Source organism: Rhinichthys klamathensis, unplaced genomic scaffold, assembly GCF_029890125.1.
Source record: "Rhinichthys klamathensis goyatoka isolate OS25496 unplaced genomic scaffold, OSU_Roscu_1.1 h1tg000110l_1, whole genome shotgun sequence".
Taxonomy (NCBI): Eukaryota; Metazoa; Chordata; class Actinopteri; order Cypriniformes; family Leuciscidae; genus Rhinichthys; species Rhinichthys klamathensis.
In genome coordinates this window covers 3,951,471-3,975,764 of record NW_026606648.1, presented here as the reverse complement: position 1 = coordinate 3,975,764, position 24,294 = coordinate 3,951,471, and the positions used below count along the sequence as shown (strand labels likewise).

The 24,294-nt window shown below is 36.9% G+C and overlaps 1 protein-coding gene across 3 annotated transcripts in view; it reads left to right on the top strand.

The window, feature by feature from the left end:
- fam49bb (family with sequence similarity 49 member Bb) overlaps positions 1-24,294 on the top strand; it is a 73,375-nt gene that overhangs the window by 19,034 nt on the left and 30,047 nt on the right. For 2 of the 3 annotated variants that reach the window (XM_056254198.1, XM_056254199.1), the window contains exon 2: positions 19,473-19,555. The exons of the other annotated variant lie outside the window; for it this stretch is intronic. The gene's annotated coding sequence lies outside the window, so the exon portion shown is untranslated. The remainder of the gene's footprint in view (positions 1-19,472; positions 19,556-24,294) is intronic. 3 annotated transcript variants of the gene reach the window in all.

The following is a 24,294-nucleotide window of genomic DNA, read 5'->3' as shown; positions in this document are numbered from 1 at the left end:
CAGGTAGGACATATTATCATTTGGACAAACATTTTTGAGAGATTCCACTGAAGATATATGTACACATAATAATATTTAGACTTCTATTACCTCTATTATTGATTGCTTTATCAGGATTGCTTAATTATTGATTTATCAGGATGTAAAAAAGTTTCAACCAGTATAACAAAAAGTGTTAACCCCTTGAGTGGCATGGGATCACCGGTGACCCCAACTTTTATTGTTTACATTTATCGCGTGTTTACAATATCATTTTGTCAAGTAATAAGGTTAACCAATACATTGTTTGAAAGATACGACACTGTACATTCGTCTCGTTATAAGCATTATACAATCAAGATAACTTTGCAACCGGTTTTTGTTATTCTTTATCAACATAAACAATGTGATACAACTATGAAGAGGAGGGGGGGGGGGCTTACCTTTTTTGTGTTGTTGAAATGTAATGCTTGGCAGAATAATGATGACATCGATCTTTTTACCATGGGAAGAGTCCAGTATATGATGTCCATGGTAACGATTTGTCCCAAAATATGCAAACTGTAAAAAATATCCATATAACTTCTATTGTTTACATCCTGAAATTTGCTAATCACGAGGGCGTTGTCCCGTTTATTCGACGAACTATCCACATCTAGTGCATTATTCAATGAAACATAACATATCAGTGTTTTTAGTAGAGTGTCTGGAAATGAATGAGATCGGTCCAGAAGATGTCCGATGAAAACTGGCCATGTAATTTTAGAAAGAAGTGAAGGATGTCAGACGCTTTTGGTGACGTATGATCATGCATAATGCAAATATGTGTGGTAAAAAATAAACCAATAGCAATGGAAACTGTTGTGTTGTCACCCAAAGTGAAAGCCTATGCCATAACGAATGCGCACATGTGCTGATTTGCATAATCTCGCGTTTATAACAGTGTTCCTTTGTGAGCGCAACCATTTGCTTCCCTGGAAATTTACGCACACGTGACAGTCATGACGCACAGAGGTCACCTGCTCGCGCTAGCACAGTAGCACTCGCTCGCTCTGTGTACATTAGCCTGCTGCAATGCGGTCACGGCGGGGAAAGAAGTTATTTTCTCCTGCTGCTATATTGGAGGAATTTCTGCGAAGCAGTGATGAAGAAAGCGTGGAATATTCAGAAGAGAGTGCTGTAACGTTATCCAGCGTCGACTTTGAAGAAGAGGATATGTTTTTGGAAGGTCTCGATCAGTTTCAGATCGGTAAGTGTCTAATCATTTTAGTGAGTTTGTATAATATCGCTTTTTCGTTTTGATTTTCTGCACTATTGCGGCTTATAAGTACATTGAAAAACAGTGAAAACTCGTTGTGATTCAAGCGCTGAATTAGAAGAAACCCTGTACAACATTGAACATATTACTCTATGTAATGTTAGCTATAGGCTATTGTTTTGTGTGTAAGTTAGAACGCAAGACGAAGTTTACAAAATCAAACTTTTCAGAGAAGAAAATGTAATTATATGTGTGTAAGGTAATCAGTTGTGTTAGGTGTATTTCTAATCCTTTTTGTGTAATTCAACAGTGACGAAACTTCAGATGATGCGAGGGTACCAGAGGCCTCTGGACAACAAGCGTCCGTGTGTGGCTGCAGCATCTTCAGCTGCCTCCAGATGTTCAAGAGGAAAGAACGGAAGAAAGAGACAGCCCAGCACTTTGTGGTAAGCAAATAACGTGAAGCAAGTAAAGTAATGTTTAGTTAGATTAAAAAAATAGCATTTGAGGGCATTATTATCGTCTGATTACAGTCTGCATTATTAGCTGGTAGTGTAAATGTGCAATCAGAGCAACAATAGTATGGAGGAGAATTGCTGTATGTGAATTATTTTTGAATATAAAATCTGTAAGCTGGTAGTGTAAATGTGCAATCAGGGCAACAATAGAGTGGGTATGGAGGTGAATTGCTGTAAGCGAATGATCTTTTGAATAAAAAAATCTGTAAGCTGGTAGTGTAAATGTGCAATCAGGGCAACAATAGAGTGGGTATGGAGGAGAATTGCTGTAAGCGAATGATCTTTTGAATAAAAAAATCTGTAAGCTGGTAGTGTAAATGTGCAATCAGGGCAACAATAGAGTGGGTATGGAGGAGAATTGCTGTATGTGAATTATTTTTGAATATAAAATCTGTAAGCTGGTAGTGTAAATGTGCAATCAGGGCAACAATAGAGTGGGTGTAGAGGTAGATTGCTGTATGTGAATGATTGTTTGAATTTCAGATTTGAAAAGGCAATAATATTTATTTATGTGTAAGATAATCAGTTATGTTAGGTGTATTTCTAATCCTTTTTGTGTAATTCAACAGTGACGAAACTTCAGATGATGCGAGGGTACCAGAGGCCTCTGGACAACATGAAAGCGTCCGTGTGTATCTGCAACATCTTCAGCTGCATCCAGATGTTCAAGAGGAAAGAACGGAAGAAAGAGACGAGAGCTGACAGGACATCCCACCAAAAGCAAGGTTTTTGACCCTCCTTCTCATACTTTTTGTGGGTGTCACAGTCCCGTCCACATCACCAACGACAGCAGGGCAGGTAGATGCAAATGTAAGGTGTGCCACTGGAATTCTCCTGTGAAGTGTCACAACTGTGATGTAGCTTTCTGCTACCTCCCTAAAAGGAACTGCTTTATGGATTATCATGCACAGAACAACCTCCTAGTGTGGCTTCATATTTAGTCCAAAGAATGATAGCACTTTTGCAATAGGGACTGTGAGAGTATATGTACCGGGTGGACGAGTGGGCTTGACAAACCGTCCTTACCTGTGGTAAAACTCTCCTCTATGTGTGCTGGACACTTCTAGTGTGAATGACAACCTCCTGTGACTTTTTAGTCCAGTGCAGAATGGCTAATTTGCAATAGGGATTGTGAGAGTATATGTACCGGGTGAACGAACTACCAGCTAATTGACAAACCATCAACAGAACAGCACTGCCAAACTGTGCAATACTTTGTAAATAGTACATTTGTTTATTTATTTATTCAAAAAAAAGTTGGGGGGGGGGGGGCTTTTGAGAAATGTGTATCACTGTTGATTGCACTGAACTAAGAAACAGTTGTTTGTAACTATATACAGATGTATAAATAAAAAAAGTTTGATTTGCTAAATAATGTGTCATTCTTAACCATTAAATGGATGGTAGTGAACAAAGACTTTGTTATATATACTTTTTATAAGCAAGTTGCCAAATGTCACTTTAGGGTCCTTTTGGAGCCTTTTCCAAAAATGCACATAACTGCATTTTTATAAACATTTAGGATGTAAACAATACACCAGAGAAAGTATTTAAGTTGTGCTTTGTCGTATTGTAATAAGAAAATATATTTAAATGATCAAAAAAACTTGTTATAGCTCATGGTAAAAGTTGGTTACCAAGTGTCCCTTTGGAGTCTCCAAGTGGCCTTTTTGGGTAGGTGCCTAGACATGCGCTGAAATAAATGCTTGTAAAAAAATCTTTTTTGCTTGTATAAACTTCAAATTTGAAACATACATTGTTAAGACCTATGGCTTTAGTTTGCTTGTGTTTCCAGGCCCCTATATTTTTGCATTAAGCATTTTTCTTTTTCATAAATATTTATTATACAAAAACAAATTCTCGTCCATTGTTTTTGAGCTTATTTATCTCTCTATTAGTAATTGCTCAGAGCAATTTTAAGTCTTTCATAGTAAACTGTCAAGTGTCAGCTTTTAAATGATACCTTGGTTTTGTGTGTAGCCAGAAGGACTAGTTAGCAACAACCATTTTATTATGGGTATGTCATTTTGCACTCGATTGCCAAAACGTGGGGCGATTAGTAAGGGGTTAATAAAACAAATTGCTTACCCTACCTTTAAGACATAACCCACTTTGTTTGTAAATACTCTCCAAAAAGGCATGTTGACATTTTTGTGTGTACGCGTTTTGGCACGTACCCGAAGTCTATTTGCTTATTCACGTTCGGCGTCAACTCGGAGCGTGCACACGTAAAACAGCCTGGGAAACAGTGTCTCTTTTGCAGCTTAATGTGCTTTTGAAAACGTTGTTTAACTGAATAGTTCACCCAAAAATAAAAATGTTGTCATCATTTCCTTACCATCATGTTGTTTCAAACCTGTATAAGTTTCTTGCTTCTGTTGAACATAAAAGAAGGTATTTTGAAGAATGTTGGTAAATAGACGGGTGACGGTAGCCATTGACTTCCATAGTATTTTTTTCCTACTATATTAGTATTTTAATTCCAACATTCTTTAAAATATCTTATTTTGTGTTCAACAGAATAAAAGAAACTCCTACAGGTTTGGAACAACTTGAGGGTGAGAAAGTGATGACAATTAAAATGTTTGGGTGAACTATCCCTTTAAAATCAAACACGTCCCGCAGTTTAGCAACACTCAATTTTTATTTGGATGTTAAGTTTGGGCTTGTAGGGAGGAACGAAAGTGCGCTGCTGTGAAAAAATATGAACCAATTTTATTATAGACTATTTTTCACAACCCAACCAAATCCTAGTGAACACATTTAAGCCCTGCCTTACATTGTATTCCTTAAAAAAGAAGACTACATTTTGTAAGTTAAATGTGTTGCAGATGCCATTTCATGTCTTTTAAAGATAAAAATACAGACACGCAATAAAATGTCATGTTGTGTAGACTTAGTTGAATTGCTAAATTAGAATTAAATTACCCAATTAAATTGCAGTTCTGTAATTTCTTTTGTTCGGCAACAATGAGCCTGTTTTCAGATTTCACTTCGGCTGTGTCACTTTGACACTCTACATATATTGTGTGCCCACTGCGTCTCCTCCCACTCGTTTCCATGGTGAGGATGGCTGAACAGGGCAACCGGCACAGATGACTTGCCAACAGTTGGGAAGGAAACCCAACAATATCCATCTGTTGCCTTTAACATGCCAATCTTCAGTAAAGCAGAATACTAGACTTTCTGCTTTCAGTCAGAAAACACGAGTGGCGTGTTTTAAATAGAGCTGACTTTAAGCAGCATAGATTGCTTATTCCAGTGAGGTCATGCTGCACTGAGTGAGAATTTGGTTGGTTTTGGTGTCTGAGGTGTCCCGGGCCTAAAGAGGATATGAGTCAAGCTTGTTTTTGCCTCATTAGTCAGCTCATGACTCTTCATGCTTGAGGCTTTGGCTGGTTTTAGATGGTCCACCCCAAGGCTCTACATTTCCTCTTTGCCCAAAAGAAAAGGTTTACTAATCTGCGTTAAGACATTGTAACATTTTTGTGTGAATTTACTGGGGGTGGGAGAGAAAAATCGATGCATCGCGAATCTCTCTCCAACGATTCTGGATCGATACTGAATTTTAGAATCGATTCTGAGCTTGGTTTTTTAACCGCATAGTCATACTGGATGATGCGTGTGTGCTTTAGAAACATATTCTGCTTGCTTCCAATTCCTCACACACACACACACAAAAACACACACCACTTGAACATGGCAAAAAAAAAATCTTTCATAAAGATTGAAGAGAATTACAAAGACATTCGCAGGCATCATTTGGTTCAATTGTTTTACATGTTACGCTTGCATTGTGCAGTCTCACCGCTGGTATTTTCCCCAAATGCTCTACGGAGGCATCATATCGTCTGTAATGCAGCAGGCTTATATATTCAAAATATGAAGCTTACTGACAGTAGGCTGCTTTCAATGTCAAATGCTCACTTGCACTTTGTGAAGAGTGCTTGTGTATGTGTATGGAAGTAAAATAATGCCAAATGTTTTTGAAACAAAAAGCCTGTTGAATTGTACTACTTGAAAAAAAAATGCATTGCATTAACCCTGCTTGTATTTTAATGCATTGTATTTTTAGGGCTTGCATTTTTATAGGCTGAAATTTAGCATGGTTGAATATTTAAGCTGTGAATATTTCAAATCAAAACATTTCAAACACATTTTCATTAGTGAAATTTCAATAATCCATATTCACCTTTCATATTTCACTTCCAAAATATTCAAACTGATTAAAAATACAACCTATAATATTCAACAGGCGGTTTTCGGTCCATTTTATTTCGCTTTGCAAATTCGCTTCCACAAATTCAGTGGTTCAAATTCGACAGTAAATTCGACAGTAAATTCAACGTTGACATCCAGGAACCGCAGGAAAAGCAGTAGATTACCGAGCATAATCTCCATCTGCTGTTAGTCGACCTCACCAGCAGGGGGTGCAAGCGCGTGTTGTTGACGAAGACCAGAGCAACAGTTAGCGCAAGCCATTCATTCATAACTCATTTACAACAATTGAGCATGCATTAAGTTTTTTGTGACGATTATCTGGGTCAGTACAGTATATATGCGGAAAAGATGATAAAGGCACAAAAGCTGTTTTTATGTTTCATTCATTGTTACTTTCCCTGTGTAGCCTTACATGTTATCAGCTTTTTCTACAATGAACGGGATTATAATCGGTTTCCCTCAATACCTCATCATACTCAAAGATTCCCCTTCCGTCAGGACAAAGCGCTTAACGTAGCTTAATGGACTACAGTGATATAAAAGACCAAACTCGCACCTTATTTGGGAAGTATGTATTGTACATGTACATGTACTGCATTAGATTAAACTGGGAAGTAGCACTTTCATATTGTTGTTCTATATTGTTAGTTTAACTGTAAGTCGCTTTGGATAAAAGTGTCTGCTAAAAGACTAAATGTAAAATTGGGTTGACATTCGCATTTCGCACATTTAGGGACCGTCTCTAAAGTAACAAGTCCTATAGGCCTAAACGTTTCTAACTTCAATAGCAAACTTCAATCTATTTGAATAAATTGCGCATTATGCCTGAGCCTGACACCTACATGAACACTTTACAGTTGGTTTTATGACTGTAAGTCGTTCTCTTCAAATGGTTTTGAAGTTAGAAACGTGTTTACCAATGTCGTATGTAACTTTAGAGACGGTCCCTAAATGTGCGAATGTTCAATGTCAAGCCAACCTTTATGCCAGTATATCACTGGGAAACGCTCAGCATTAAACTTTGCACGTTAAGTTCATATTCTGAGTCCTTCTGCAAGCCTGCGAGTTTGGTCTTTTATATCACTGTATTAGTCCATTAAGCTACGTTAAGCGTTTTATATGTCCAGCAAGGGAATCCTGACGTATTGAGGGAAACCCTAGTAGGCCTACTGCATGCAGCACATCGCTGCAATATAAGGTTAAGGCAACTAAACAACCAAGAGAAATATATGTCAAATGTAACACTGGATCTGTACATCCGCATCGGGGGAATAACATTATAATATCGTTCATGGTAGAGCAAGATGCATGTAGGCTACACAGGAAAAGTAATCGTGAACACACTGAATTTCACATAAAACAGATGTCATAATAATCACAAATGCACTTACATTTTTGTAAATAAGTTTTTATGAATGAATGGCTTGGCTAACTGTTGCTCTGGTCTTCGTCAACAACACGCGCTTGCACCCCCTGCTGGTGAGGTCGACTAACAGCAGATGGAGATTATGCTCGGTAATCTACTGGTTTTCCTGCAGCTCCTGGATGTCAACGTTGAATTTACTGTCGAATTTGAACCACTGAATTTGTGGAAGCGAATTTGCAAAGCGAAATAAAATGAACCGAAAACCGCCTGTTGAATATTATAGGTTGTATTTTAATCAGTTTGAATATTTTGGAAGTGAAATATGAAAGGTGAATATGGATTATTGAAATTTCACTAATGAAAATGTGTTTGAAATGTTTTGATTTGAAATATTCACAGCTTAAATATTCAACCATGCTAAATTTCAGCCTATAAAAATGCAAGCCCTAAAAATACAATGCATTAAAATACAAGCAGGGTTAATGCAATGCATATTTTTTTCAAGTAGTACAATTCAACAGGCTTTTTGTTTCAAAAACATTTGGCATTATTTTACTTCCATATATGTGACTGTGTGTGACTCCGTGTTAAATTTGGTTAAATTTACTGTTGCATCTTAAAATGCTTTAATGACAAATGAATGTAAACACAGTCAGTTATGTCTTAAGGGATTAAACAGACAGGACAAAAACATCTTATATTTCAAAAGAGATCTCTGCATTAGTGTGAATGCAGCTTATTAGATTTCCCGCTGTCTATGATGTCATTAGTAGGCCTAATAATCAAACAACAGTAAAGATGTGAGAGAGAAAAATCACTCACTGCTCTTGAATAGAAAACGTCGAGATACTAAAAGCACTCTTTGTTTGTTGCTTGTAATGTTTCTTTGTTCCTCTTTATTATTGACTAATTGCTTTTATGTTTTGAAGCTATATTAGTTTGTTTTAAATTCTTTACATAGCCTACAGTTGTTTTAATATTTTTATTTTTATTATTTTAAAAAGTACTTTATTATTACATACATATGTATTTAAATAAAGAAAAGATTTTAAGATTTTCATGTCGGTAAACTAATTAGTTAAAGCTCCAGTCCGTAACTTTTTTAAGTTAAAAATAATCCAAAATAATTATATTAAAAAAAACTTATTCTGCCAGTGGTCAAAACTATCTGCTTGCCATAGCTAGATTCAAAACGGTTAGCTTGTAATAATGATTTTAGTTCTAGTGGTACTGGTGGGTTTCCGCGGGAAATTCGAGCATGTTTTTGCGTCATTACGTCACACCCGTACACATAAAGAAGGAGTTTCGGCTAGCCGGCTATACTGCGCGTGACGAGATGTTTAGATGTATAGGCTTTTCTCGCAGCACTTTACATAATTAAACTTATGGCATCCAGAAAGATCCAAACAACAATCATCAGTGTCAACTGGAGATTCAGCAGTTATAAAACCCAAAAGACTTCGTACTTCGGATTTAAGGTGGCTAGAGAAAGAGAAAGAAACCGTCTCATGCGAACACAAGGATTTAAACATCGGTGGGGCTTTTGAAAAGTGCGTGAACTCCGTGTTTTGAAGGGGTTCAAAACGGAAGAAGAGACGGCTTTTTTTCTGCTGAACAAGTAAGTTAAGACATTTCAATAGTTCAATCGTGTAACAGTACGTTTTCTTAATTCACACAGTTATGGAGTTTCCTTTGTTGTGCCTTTCTCGTTTTGCTATTATGGAGAATATGAATTCTGAACTACACAGGTAACCATAAAACACATTAAATTTAACATTAGTCACGCAATGCTGATGTGATGTTGTTAACATGAACAATTTGAGAACAAAGTAGGCTATAATTTGCACGGTTGCTGTAAATCGCGTTGATTAAATCTAACGAAGCTTATCATGTCGAATGCTTTTTCCCCCTTAGTTGGTCAGAACAAAAATGGATGTTACTTGTTCAGAAGAGATTTTCTAATGAAAATTCTTATCTTGGTCAAACTTTCAAAAAGTGAATCTGTGATTCTGTATGACAGTATCCACACAGCGCGGTGACTGACAGCACCACTCGCCTCAAAGCACTGTGTTCATCCGCGCTGTTTCATGCCGATTTACAACCCACGTAAAGATAATAATTCCGCGAATCACTGCAGTTACAGATTTCGAACAGAGAGATGGCGACAAAGAGGAAAAGCTACGGACTGCAGCTTTAATAAGAAAAAAGTAGATCAATCATTTTGGAATTGGATCGACTGGATTGTGAGGTCCCTAAAGACTCACACTTACTAGAATGTTTCATCAAATAATTTTAGCTAGTAATGTTTATATATTCACAAATTAATTTAAGTAAACTATTAAATCTAAAACCATAAAATGTAAGGGAAAAAAATGCAGTTTTAACTGTCCGCGTATATGCTGATTTCACACAGCTGCCATTTTGATATGGCTCCGGTGGGAAGAAAACCGGAAGTGTCGCCTTTAATCATAGGAGAGTCGCGAATGCGATGGCATATTGTTGTGTTTAATGTAGAAATTAGTTATTCCAAAAAAGTACATACATTTCTTTCATATTTTAGACTATATACAGTGAAATTCATTTATAAATAAAATAATTTTTTTATATATAATTCAGAACGTAAAAAAAGAACCAGGAACGAACTATATACATATCCTATATTGGATATTAACATCCAATAGTGTAAATCTCGGCAGCAGCTTCAGGTTGGTAGTCCAAGGCACTGTTGTCTATCTGTACTTCCGGGGTTCTTCCCACCGGAGCCTCGCTTTCGATTTCAAAATGGCGGCTGCGTGAAATCAGCGTATTAGGGCTGGGCAATATGGCCCACAAAATTGTAACAATAAAATGTTTAATATCAGTCTTTCTCTCAAGTTTAAAGGCAGATTTTTGCTCCTAAGTAAAAGTTGGAAAAACATAATATCTTAATAGAAAAAATAATGTATTAGTTTCTAAATTAGTTTCTCAGGTGACATTGTTTCATGAAACAGGTTTGTGTTGCCTGCCACTTTCAGTGCAGACTGCAATATTAATAATATTACATGTTTTGTCTCTTAAAAATGCACATTTGACTGTAGCTTGAGTTAACAGTAGTAGTAGTAGCAGCTTGTGTTAGGATGTAGATGTACATTTCTGTTCATTAACAAAAATAGTGACATCTGTAAAAATTGTAACATGCTATTTTTTATATTCTGACTGTTTGAGTATTATTAAAATTAACCATTGGTTTTCCATAGTAGCATACATTTAGTTCATGATAACCACAGTTAAAACCACACATATAGCAAATCACAGAGCATATGTTCTGTAAGCATCCAAAAGCCAATGTTATGCTACTTTCCGATTGCCCTACAAAGTATATTTGTTTATTTATTTTAAACTTCAATGTACTTGAGGGTGAATGTGAAACCATTTTAAAGAAGAAATATTATTTTGGAGTGAAATCCAACACCCATTGATTCTGTGTTGGTCATATTGCAAAGAAAGTGCCTCACTAGATGTTTAAGTGCTTATTGATCTGTTATCTTCAGGAGATTTAATAACACACACCTTGTTGATTGGTTTTTCATTCTGTATCATCAGGATACAGTCACACAGTCCACCTAAGATAACATGAGTTTCAACCTGTTTGATTCTTGGTCGTATCATTTCCACTCAACTAAATATTAGTGTTACAACACTGACTCTTCAATGGAACCAGTTGCTTTGCTTCAGTTGTTTGGAAGATAATCTTCATAGTTAAGCGTTTGTCAGACTCAATTTCATTCTAAGGTCACACTAAGTCACACTAATCCAAGTTGAGGTTTTACCTGCATTCTCTGATCCTCAAATGCTTTGTGTTTGATGATCCTTTTTCAAAGGGTTTTCTTATCTCGTGTATAATATACTGAAGACAGTTATGGATGACGTGTAAGTTGTGCTTATATTTGCTATGTCAGCTTCCTTCTAACCCATGCTGCTGTCTCACCGACCTCTTCGATTTCACCTTCAGGGACAGTAATGTCCCCGTCCATCACACTGTTTTAGTGTGGATCAAAGCAAACAGACAGCACTAGGGGGTGTGGGGGTAAAGACAGTAATTGTGAAGGCAGTAAAGAATGTTGTTAGATGACTCAACCTCCCACTGCAAGCAGTTTCTCTGCATTTGTTGTCTTCTAGACAAGGTCTGTCTTGGGTAAATAAATGCCTCCAGTTAGCGTAGGCTTAGACCTGTGTAGTTGTGTGTACTTTCTGCACTTTAAAGGGATAGTTCTCCCAAAATTTGTGTCATCATTTACTCATTTTCTTCCAAACCCGTATGACCTCATTTCATCATGACTACGTTTACATTCACCTTCATAATGCAAAATGGGATTTTGAGAATATTGCTATTTAAGCTCGTAATCATAGTTTTATACGATTATGGTTACTGTGTGGTGTACGCTGATTTTAATCGCAATAAACAGGCATGTAAACATTACCGCATTATTACCGCTCTGACCAAAGTGCACATGTACTCGGACGTAGACGGATGATGCGTGTTGTTCACACAACTTCATAAATGAACTCTGTGATTTTTTTTTTTTTTTCCTCCGGTCCGAATCGCTGAACTCTGTCAACACAACTCAATGTTTACCTTACCTTCATCCAGTGAAGAACACGACAGCAGCATAAGCAACCGCAGTTACAGCATTACTATGTTCATCACGGCGCCGAATAACATCCAATACATCCATAGAAATGTGTTTTGCATTTGACGCAAGTTGAGTAAAACAGTGGCCAGTAACACACCTACTGTATGCGAGTCCATCAATTGTGATACGTATTGGGTAGCCTATTTGAAGAATGGTGGTAAAAAAACCACAATTCTTAGCGAATAATCAGAATAATAAAAATTGCCATAAAAAATGAAGTTTTTTATGCTATAGATGATATTTCTAAAAGCACAGTACTTTTTATTACAGTCCTGTTCCACATGTACTATGTACTTATTTACAATAACTGGGTAATATAACTAGGTACTAACTCTGAACCTACCCCTAAACCCCTTTTTTTTCATCACTCTGTTGAAAATGTCTTGTGCGTTAACCGTTAACATACTCAACCATGGGTTGGCTGAACTAAGTCCCGGATGCGGTTTTGGAGCCAGCATACCTCGAGTAAGCAAGGTTTGGATTAATCAATCGAGAGGTCAGGGTACGTTTGACGGTAAGATAACCTTGCTTTCTGGAATACCACCCTGATTTGCTTTTAGAGTTAAACTCTGTGATGGAAAGTTTCAGTCAATAATGACTTGAATGTCTGTGTTTTGCTGAAGTAAATCATATGGCATGAGTGTAAATAAATTACAGGATTTAAATTTTTGGGTGAGCTATTCCTGTACCGTAACAGTATCGTACCGGATAGAAACAAAACTATGATGCTCTGACGATGAGAGAGATTATTAGAGATGCTGATTTTCCATTTCCATTTCATATACATGTGTTTCCAACATCTGTATTGTTGTTCTCTGAACCGCAGGCATAGAGTAGAAATCATTCTGTAAATGATTTCAGCTTCCTGGAAATGTTTTTTTTTTAGATAACTCTTTAATATAGGCTAGATTTTAGGTCAATTTTAGATGGATCACAGTGAATAAAATCCTTCTGTCCTTCAGCAATCTGTGTGTAATTCTTACAAGATGAGCTGTGGCGCTCAAATGAGCGGCACTGGATTAAATCCGGCTTTATCATTTGTTGATCCTTTTCCCCCTGAGTTACTCTACATTAGAGCTGCGTCATTTTGGATAAATTGAGAAAATGTTAATTGCTTTATTCTATTTAAATAATGTTTACTTTGAATTAATTACTTTTTTAAAAAATCTGTTTGAGTGAATGATTCAATGACTCACTCATAAAATATTTTTTTTGTACAAATCTCTTGAAAAATGTATACAATCTTTACGTGAAGCATCAATTTACTTTGAAAAGGTGATTTTTAGTCTATTTTGATCGCTACCATAGACATCAGTGTTTATATAAACTTTTATCCCAGTACTTCTGTGATTAATTTATATTATACACAGATATAATTATACTGTTTGTGACACTGTTTCATACCCATAAGCCTACATGACAACTGCTCTCTGGATCAGTGGCAGCACGGACGCAGATTTTAATGTTTGCTGTGATTGTACTTGACAGAGGTTATGTAGACAGTCGAATCTGCATTTAGGAATAAGATCGCGTGGGTGTTCGAGATTGCAATTTTTTAACAATTAATTGTGCAACTGTACTCTCAATATTTTTTTTTCCTCTCTCTCTTTTGTACCTACCAATAAAACTAAATAATAAAAAGAATATAATAAAGTTTACTGCAAATATTACTAAATGGCTTATTAGTTGAATGTTGTACCTTTTACCATGGTTAGTTAAATCTCTTTCCTTAAGGAAAGTCTCCTAAATCGTTGAGGAAAAACTTGTGTTGGGCAAACCTGTTAGTGGACTCTCTCTGTGCACCAATTCTAATGTCAAAAGAGTGAATTCTCAGCTATGAAGTAGCATACATTTTATTCGCATTTCAGTTTTTTGCATCGGTTGATTAGATGACAAAACACAGTACATATTACTTTGGAATTTCCATTCAAATTTACTTATTTGAGCACTATTAATTACAATGAAACAAATTAAACTTGACATTTTGAAGTGCAAAGACTGAAATTGTGTTTTCTTATAAAACATAATCCACAAATCTTGTCAAAAGTTTGGAAACATTACAATTCTGTTTAATGTTTCTGAAAGAAGTGTCTGATGCTCACCAAGGCTGCATTTATTTAATCAAAAATACAGTAAAAACAGGAATACTGTGAAATGTTATTTTCATTTAAAATAATTGTTTCTATTTTAATATTTCTATTCAAAAATTGAATGTATTCCTATGATGATAAAGCTGAATTTTCAGTGAGCTTAAGAGACTTCTTGCAAAAAACATAAATAAATGTAGTGTTTTCAAACCTTTAACCGGTACTATACAACTTAAGAAAATCTTTTTTTACTGTGTAAATGTGCCCAGTATATAGTGATGTTATAAGCAAAGCAAACACCACCACTTATTATATTATTTCATGTGATTTGCTAACTCTGTATTATGCTAATAAATCGCCTTCTGCTTGCACTCACTCACTCACTCACTCACTCAGTAACGTTTACACTGTGATTCTTAAACTAAACTAATTTCCAGAGTGATTAGCTTCACTTCGTCGAATAAAAGGCATCATGATTCCCGTCCTCTCCCAGAGCTCCAGCCCCTCACAGCAAGGGGTTTCAAGCTGTTGCCTTGGTGACGTTCCAAGTACGATGTTCCGTGTTTTTGAGTTCTGAATTCTCATTAGACCTTTAGGGTGTCAGAATCTCAGCAGCTGCCATAGTAACGCAGCATTCCCAGGCTCGATCAAGTGATGACGATGATTATAAAGTCATCCACAGGAATGAGCTTATGCAATAATGGAGATGATTCATTTAGTATGCTGGCATAAAACTGAGACTCAGGATGGGGAAAAAAAAAAGATTTGATATGGTCTGTGGTAGGTCTGATACGGTCTGTGACTTGAACACCGTTTGTAATGCACTTTACTTTTGTAATGTGACATTTCAGGGTGATAATGAATATTCAGAGAGAAGGAAATGTTGGGAGAGACGTTGAAACCCTGCTGTCTGTTGTTCATAAACATTAATGTGTGTGTGTATGAATGACATGAATCAAACCTGTATTATTGATTAATGAATTGATCAAAAGTAACAAAATGTATGTAAATCAACATTAACAGTAAAAATTGTTGCTCATTGTTAGTTTGATACCCAATGCATAATAATAATTGTTGTTGTTGTTATTATACAGTATTTCAAGTGAATTGTGCACTAAGAAACTAGAGGTGTTTTGTGTTGTCTTTTAGGGAGCAAATTAAGCAAGACTGTTGTGCTTTGCAAAGAAAATTGTTATATTTTTGATCTATCTACCATTACAAAAGATTTTGTCTCAATTTTCCTTGTAGAAGATAAATATCATGCTGCATACATAGACCATAACACTTAGTGTATTTGGCTTCATAATGTTTACATGTATGCAATGCTGTAGACATGCAAGAGAAAATGTGATCCATGCAAAGCTCACAAAGCATGATCTGCATTATGCCTCTGGCAGTCCATTGAATGATTTTCACTCAGATCTAGTTGTCCTGCAGAGTAGAGCATGCTCTCAAAGCATCGACACAATGGGCAGCTGATGGTCCAGTTGCACTCCAGCATTTCCCACTGCTCTGCTATTTGCAGTGACTGGATTTTGCTGCTGTTCTCCATCAACATTGTTAGGAATAAACAGATGTTGGATAATATTTGGATAGTGCTGGATGCCTGGTTTAGGCTATCTGTTACAGTTTAGGCTAGTGGACATCAAGCTTGTTAACTCAATTGGGTGTAATTTTTGTATAGGCCAACTTATATGTCCCTGCATATATTTTATAGACCATTTCCTCAACTCTCAGTATGGAAGTATGAAGGAAAGGTTTTGTTAAGATAGACTGTGTCTCCTAAAGCACAGGCCCATTAAACCCAATAACCAACTTATTGGGTTTAATGGGCTAAAAACTAAACCAACTTAGTTTTTTTGTTTAAAAGATCAAATCTATTAGATAAGCCAGACTTTCCCATGTAGTGATCCATGCATGCAAATTATCTACATCTACATTCTACTAGATTTTGTAAAGATCTAGTAGAGACCATATCTGGAGCTGCAGTTAAAAACTTCCTCTGCCACTCAGCAGCCTTCTTTGCTCAGATATCCATCTTTCTGTCTACGCATGATAGAATCGTGTTATATGCCTGTGAATCCGTGACTGTCTTATCTGAACTGGGTTCCATTTTATTAAAGCAAAATGACCATGTCCTCGCAACCCTTTGTTTGACCACCGAACCAATGTGTAGTCATGAGTGACATACAGCATGGTTGATTAGGCATGCTCTTTTTCATGGTTTGATCTGCTCTGTTGACTTAACCGTTACATTTTCTCAATGTTGGATCTAAACAGCAATTTTCAGCATTTTTAACATGTTGGGGATTATTGTTAGACAGACTGAAGATTGTGAAACAAGCAAATGAACATTTTTGCTATTTCAATGGCAAAGAAACTGCCAGTTTGAACACACCAGCCTGACCTCAGATGTGTTTGAGGAGAGATGCAATGATGTCACCTCTCAAGGAAACATGACACTTGTGCAAGTTTTAACTGCCTTTGTTATCTGACCTTCTGACAATTCTGTCAAGCTAAGAGTATTTTACAAAGAGTAACATTACACATGGTCAGGAATTCACAGTTGTTAGTTTGTCGAGCATTTTTAGAGAGTCCTGGATGTTTTTCTGGTGATGTTTGCTTTTTACACTGCTCAGAAGGGTGAATGTTTTATTCAGATTTAAAGGGATAGTTCACCCAACAATGAAAATTCTGTCAATTACTCACTTTCAGGTCGTTCCAATCGAAACACAAATGAAAGTATTTTAAATGAAAGCTGAGAGATTTCTGTCCCTCCATTCTAAGTCCACACAACTAAGGCCCTGTCCACACGGACACGGGTATTTTTATAACTGTGACTTTTTTTACGCGGTTCGGCCGTTCGTCCACACGAAAACGCACTGAAACCGAACATTTTTGAAAACCCCTGCCAGGGTGAGGATTTTCAGAAACGCCGGTTACAGTGTTGTCGTGTAGACAGTGAAACCGGGGTTTTTGCCTTGCGACGTCAGAGTGTGCGCCGTTATCAGCTGTGTTTGACATCAGATTTGCGCTTCTGATTGGCCAACGTGGCTTTAGGGTTAAGGTTTATATCGCCGCCTGGTGGCGTGACATGCTCTTGACCGCGCTTGATTGTGTGTTTTTACGTTTTCATGTAGACAGAGGCCGAGCATGTGTGGACGGGATTTTTTTTTAAAACGCTGTAGGAAAAACTCCGGTTATAAAAATACCCGTGTCCGTGTGGACATGGCCTAAAACTTTGAGGAAGAAGTTCATCAAGGCACTGTAAACGTAGCTCATATGAATGAAGCCGTTTAATTGTTTATGAACACGTGTTCGTTTTTCACTTCCGCTTCTGACGGCTCAACAGGACTGAAAAGCCTTCATGTACACCTTAATCGATCCGATTGAGCTCGATCTGAACGAAATTTCGATCGGATTGAAAGGGGTGCTCCATCTGTTGCTCACCAAATTCTCTGCCATCGTCTTGTCAGTCATCTCTCCAGAGTTGTCAGGTCTACACAATAAAACCCGCCCAATTGCTAACCAAAACTAGCCCAATCACGGCCAAAACTAGCCCAATGGAGTTCCAGGGGGAGGGGTCTCCCGCTAAAAATCTCGTTCCAAGACTTTACCTACTAAAACTACCTGTAGCAACAGTGTGAAAGTAGCCCAATTTCACAGGGAAACCGCAGACTTGGAAACACTGCATCCCTCTCGTCATGTGTGAAATCTGACTCCTTCTGCGACTCCGCAGCTCAGGCTGTATGGAGCTGAGCAGACAGTTTAATTGTACTGTCCTTTGTCCAACTGAACTAAATGTTTTTAATTTCTATAAAAAAAAAAACGACCCATGGAGGTGGGTGCCACGGTGTCCAAGTAATGTAGGCTAATCAGTGTACTCTTGTAACACCGGTAACACAGACTAGAGCAGCAAGCCTGGAGAAGCCAAGATGAATAAAAAACTTATTTGAAATGACATGGGTGAAATATATGATGACAAAATGTTTTGTGTAATCTAATTTTAGTGTCCTAATGAACTAAAACTAATTTGCCATTTGATATTACATTACATTTTTAAGTTCATAGTGAATAAAAGCTTGCAAAAGGATTGTAAGGAATTTCATGATGTTGGTTTAATTGTAAGTTACTAAATTATATATATTTTAAATTCGTTATTTTAGTGCTTCTGAGAAATAATTCAGACATCTGCTTTAGAATGCAGACATTCCAGAACCAGTAAAGGAACTGAATGTTATAATTTATATAAAAATATTACAGGATATGAATATAAACCAGATTTATGCTGTTGCATTGTTATTCAGTTGTTAGGGCATTTTGGATGGTAGGGTGTTGCTAGGCCTAGGTGATATGGGTGCTATGATGCTAGAGTGTTCTGGATGGTTTCTTGCTAGCCCAAGTCAAATGAGGTCAGTAGTCTTTATGATATTCTGGTCTTGACATGGCTCTGGTCCCTTCTTAAAGTGTGTGTGTGTGCATGCGTGCATGCGTTTATTTTCTTTGCCCATTTTCTAATCAACCATGCAAAAATCATTAATTTGATTGTTTCGAAAAATAATAAAATACTCTTCTCAACAAACCTCATGATTTGAGCATAATCGACATTCTTAGCACAAACGATGCAGGATGTGTTACACACTGATGTCTAGTAGGGTTAGGGTTTGTAAAATAGCAGCACTATATGGTTTACACTGACACAAGGTAAGGGTGAAGCTAGCAAGCACAATGGAAAGCTGAAGTCTGTCGTGAATGGGAGGAAGTTCTGCACAAGAGGAAGTGGCCAGAACACCTCCCAGCGCTTTACCACTAGGGCAGTTTTTCAGCCTACAGGCATTACATGAAGAGGGGGCAAAGTCATCTTGAATGTTAAGAACATGATTATTACAAATCTAGCACATCCCCTGCCCTGATCAAGCCACACATCTGCAAGCTCGAGTCTTGTGGTATGATGAGGGGTTGATTCACTGCAGCCGTTAGACTAAAGCTGCGCACAGCAGTTGTGTTGATCATTTTGACACAAGACGACACTCTGTTTGTTTCTGTGGTTATGGGCAAAGTATTCAGGCGTGGTATAACAAACCTACATAATATTGAAGGACTTCTGAAGCAAGTTTAAATTCAGGAACTTAATGTGCACTGAGTGATTAGGTTGTGAGAATACATTAGTCGGGCTTTGTGTTAAGGATTATTCTAGGCTTTGAATTGTGAAATAATGGGGAGAAAGACTGACACATTTTTAGAGGAATTGAAAAGGAGAAATGCTTAAAAGCACATTCTGCCATTGATATCACAGCTCTGTTTCTTTATATATATATATTTTTTTTAATCTGTGATAATGAAAATTATTTTTCTCTACTCTTTTTGCAGATTGTTAGTACTTCTGTAGGATTGCGACCTTGGCGAGTGCCTGGCTAGGCCTCCCTTCTGTCACCTCCTCTGCTTTTCTGCTGGTAAGCATCTCAACACACAATCACAGCTCTATTACAACTACTGTGCAGTTATTTTACTAGTTGAACTGTTGTGAACTGAAGGAACTGTTTTGTTCAAATTTGTGTATTAACTAATATTTTTTTTCTAGGATAATTAGCTTATTAAGAAGGCACTAATGTAATTCTTAATAGAAATGTTTTGTAACATTGTAAAAGTTTTTACTGTGTCACTTTTGATCAATTTAATGCAAAGAAAAAATACACTTCCTTAAATACAATGAACTTCTAAATATCTAAATTTCAGAACCAACATGAAGAATTTGTTGAAACTAAACCACAAAAATCAGCTCATTCTGAAAATGCACTTACATTAACATAGTACAGTAAAATATGACCCCTTTAAAATCACTCCCATATTACAGTTACTGTGCTGTAATTGCTTTTCATATTACACCTCTTCTTAGCGAGGCACAACGCATCAAGTTTGGGTAACGTTTCCTTTTACAGTACAGTACATACGTGTACTTACAGTTTACTTACCAAGAAAGTACTGGCTAATATAAGGTAAGTACATGGGTTAGGGGTAGGTTTAGGGGTAGTACTTAGTTATTACCCAGTAATTGTAATTACTATAATAAGTACATATGTACATGGGTAACAGGACTGTAAAAGGAAGCGTTACCCAAGTTTGTTGCACCAAATGTTGCAGTAAGCAACAAAATCACAGCCAGTTAAAACTTTTTTTGACATTTAAAATACAATCACGCAGAGCAGGAGTTTGAACCAATGAGATTTTACTGTGGGTGGAGCTACTGACGGTGCAACAAAAAATGTGACTGTCAAAATGACTTGATGCACAAGACTTGATGACTTGACGTTGGTTAGGAAAAATACACTTGACCGTTTACATTTACATTTGTTTGGGACAGTGTTCATGTGCTGTATCCTGAACATGTAAAGGTGTTCAGTTTTCATTGTAAATAATTTTTATTGAGTGTATTGCAAGACCTTCACATCTGAATGACACCACAGTTCAGTTGTCCAGAAACCACTCCTGCATTCCCCTGATATTTTAGCAATGAGTCTCTTTTGTCAGTTCAGCATTCTGGGTGTCCCGGTGCTGAAGCTCTCAAATGATTCTGCTCTGGGCTGCTGGATTGGGGTGTGGGACATTCTTGTTTCAGTGTTTTCTGGTATGTGGAGTTCTCCAGTCCTCACGGCTGTTGATGTGTTGCAGGTGCAAAGCAGTCTTTGAGTTTATCATCTGTCTTAGTATTTGTGATTGGTTTGAGCGTTGAGATAAGCTTTAGGTTCTTTCGCTTAAGCTTTGGACACAAACGGCAAATATTTTTGTGTGTTTATTGTTTTATGATTTACTTGATTCAGTATTTGTGTTTTGTTTTGTTTAAATAGTTTATGCACTTATACTTGATCATCTTCAACTATATAGTCTGACATCTGAGAAAGCAGTGCAGTTTTCCCAGCAGCTGATGGCATGTAGTTCTGTCAATTGTTTTTCAAGCTTTAATAAAAGAGAAAAAACGTCTTGCTTTGCACTTTTTTTCCTACAGAGATGTGAGCCCAGATTGTGTAACAAGGCCACTGCGGAAGTGAACGGCATTGTGGGACATAAAGAAGGCTTGAGTAATGCAGCTTCCTGTTCCTCTAGGATGGCGGCTTATGTAATCACAGTGTCAGAGTTTAGAGAAGGTGGCCCCATTTATATGCATGATGGAGGAGAGTCTAAAGCCAAGCGAATAGCTGTTTGTGGTTTCTCTCAGAGCATGGAGAGGGTACTGAATGCGTGCCAGTTTTCAGTCGGATGGGCAAGAATGCTTAGATGTTATACATTGGAAATACATTGTGTGATGAAACGTTATTATTATTATTAGGGCTAGGGCTGTCACGATTATGAAATTTGGCTGACAATTAATTGTTAAAGAAATAATTGCGATTATGGCGATCAATTGTCTGTTTTAGGGCTTTGTCATACATTTTTTGTGTGCTTTGTTCATTAAATAATTATCACAAATTATTGTGATTTAATTGAATCCTTTGTTCTTTGCAACAAACTGGCCAATCACAATAAATGCAAACTTAGAGCAATGCTTTAAAGATTTAAAGGGATGGTTCACCCAAAAATTAAAAATTCAGTAATCATTTACTCACCCTCAAGTTGTACGAAACCTGAATGAGTTTCTTTATTCTGTTGAAAACAAAAGATATTTGGAAGAATGTTGGCAACCAAACAGTTGCTGGTCTCTATTGACTTACATAGTACAAATGGAAGTAAGTAGATGATGACAGAATTTTTATTATCTGTCTGTCTGTCTCCATCATCTGTCTGTCTGCTGGTCTATCATCTGTCTGTCTCTATAATCTGTCTGTCTGTCTGTCTTTATCGTCTGTCTGTCTCTATCATCTATCTGTCTGTCTGTCTGTCTGTCTGTCTCTATTATCTGTCTGTCTCTATCATCTATCTTTCTGTCTGTCTATCATCTGTCTGTCTCTCTGTCTCTATCATCTATCTATCTGTCTGTCTGTCTCTATCATCTATCTGTCTGTATGTCTGTCTCTGTCTGTCTGTCTCTATCATCTATATATCTATCTGTCTGTCTGCCTGTCTCTATCATCTGTCTGTCTGTCTATCTGTCTGTCTGTCTCTATCATATATCTGTATGTCTGTCTGTCTCTATCATCTATCTATCTGTCTGTCTGTCTCTATCATCTATCTGTATGTCTGTCTGTCTGTCTGTCTGTCTGTCTGTCTCTATCATCTATCTGTCTCTATCATCTATCTGTCTGTCTCTATCATCTATCTGTATGTCTGTCTGTCTGTCTCTATCATCTATCTGTCTGTCTGTCTCTATCATATGTCTGTCTGTCTGTCTCTATCCTCTGTCTGTCTGTCTCTATCATCTATCTGTCTGTCTCTCTGTCTGTCTGTCTCTATCATCTGTCTGTCTGTCTGTCTGTTTCATCTGTCTGTCTGTCTGTATCATCTGTCAGTCTCTCTGTCTGTCTCTATCATCTATTTGTCTGTCTGTCTCTATCATCTATCTGTCTGTCTCTGTCATCTCTCTGTCTGTCTAAAATGATAGATTATTTAAAGAAATGAAATCACCATGAAATCAAAATGTCTTATTTTTTATGGAATATTGCAGCTTTAATTATAAAGGATTTATCCATGCACAATATTTTTTTTTTTACATTCATGTGCCTTTGTAATATTTAAACTAAATAACTTCCCCTTCCCTTGCAACAACATCTCTTTTCTCTGATGACGTGTTCGCTGGCTTGAGGGCAGGACTATAACCTCTCCTCTCCTGGTCACTCACATGAGATCGCAGCAATAGCAAACGATCAATGATTCCGATGGGCAAGTGTGGCCCACATTTTTTTTCTTGTTCGAGAATCTGTTTCACCTGGATGTACATCACAATAGGGAAGAAAAGACTACCACAACTTTTTTTTAGATGACAACATGCCTCCACCCTTATGACTTTTTTTTTAGCTTGCGCCTTTTTCCTCCCCCAATTTTTTATTTATTTTTTATTATTTCCTTCCCCTTACCACCCATGTTTATTTTTGCCTTTGTTTCCATGGATACATTGACAAGCTGGTGCACACATATTTGCTGACTTTGAGAACACACCCTTTTCATCTTGACATCTATTTGTAAGCAGACACCTAGTTCATAAAATGCACACACAAATTTTCATTTGGATTATTCCAAATCTTGTGGCTAGGAGCCAATGAAAACGCCTTGTAGTTTTGCAAGGCGAGGATGGATTATATATGCCTGAACAGTGGAGCCTGAGGTCATCTTTAACAGTGTCAGTCCCTCCCCCCTGCATATCAGCCAATGCTGCCACTGTCTGGTAATCTTGAAAACTGCCTCTACAAGAGGATTCACCACTTTAATAGGATTTACACGATTGCACTGAGCTATTTGTTGTTGGAACAACTGTACGATTAATGCCTGATTATTTTCAGATGTCTGGCGGTATCAGTTAGACAGTCAGTTTGACAGTTACAGTCTGTCCATCTGCATTTTGATTAGAAATGAGTTTGGATTGCTGGTTATTTAAATAAGAATCGAAGCTGAAAAACAAGTCTCTTCCACATCATGTGTATACTAATTCTGGTTATAATTAAACTGGTGTCTTGAACTGCCTTCCTACAGTCCAGGGAGTTGCAAAGGTCTGAAATGATAATAAAAATTAGTAAAATCTTAAAAGATTGTTATTTTGAAAGAAAGTTAATACTTTTATTCAGCAAGGATGCATTCAATTGAACAAAAGTGGTGACATTTCATAATGTTAAAAAAGATTTCTGTTTCGAAAAAAAGCTGTTTTGAAAAATGTATCATGGTATCCACAAAAATATGAAGCAGCTCAACTGTTTTCAACCCTGTTAATAATAAGAAATGTTTCCTGAGCAAAAACATAAGCAAATTATAATGATTTCTGAAGTATGTCACACTAAAGTAGAAAACACAACAGTATTTTAGATTGTAGTAATATTTCACAATATTACTGTTTTTATACTGTATTTTCATGCTTGGTGAGCCTAAGAGACTTCTTTTAAAAACATAAAGAAATCGTATCGACCCCAAACTTTTTAACAGTTATGTTATTGATTCTGCTTCGTTGTAAAGTATCTCTTCAACTAAAAATCAACTCTATACTTGTATCTTATATCTCTATAAAATGATTTTTAAAAATCAGTTAGCTTGATTGACTGGAAATCATGAAAAT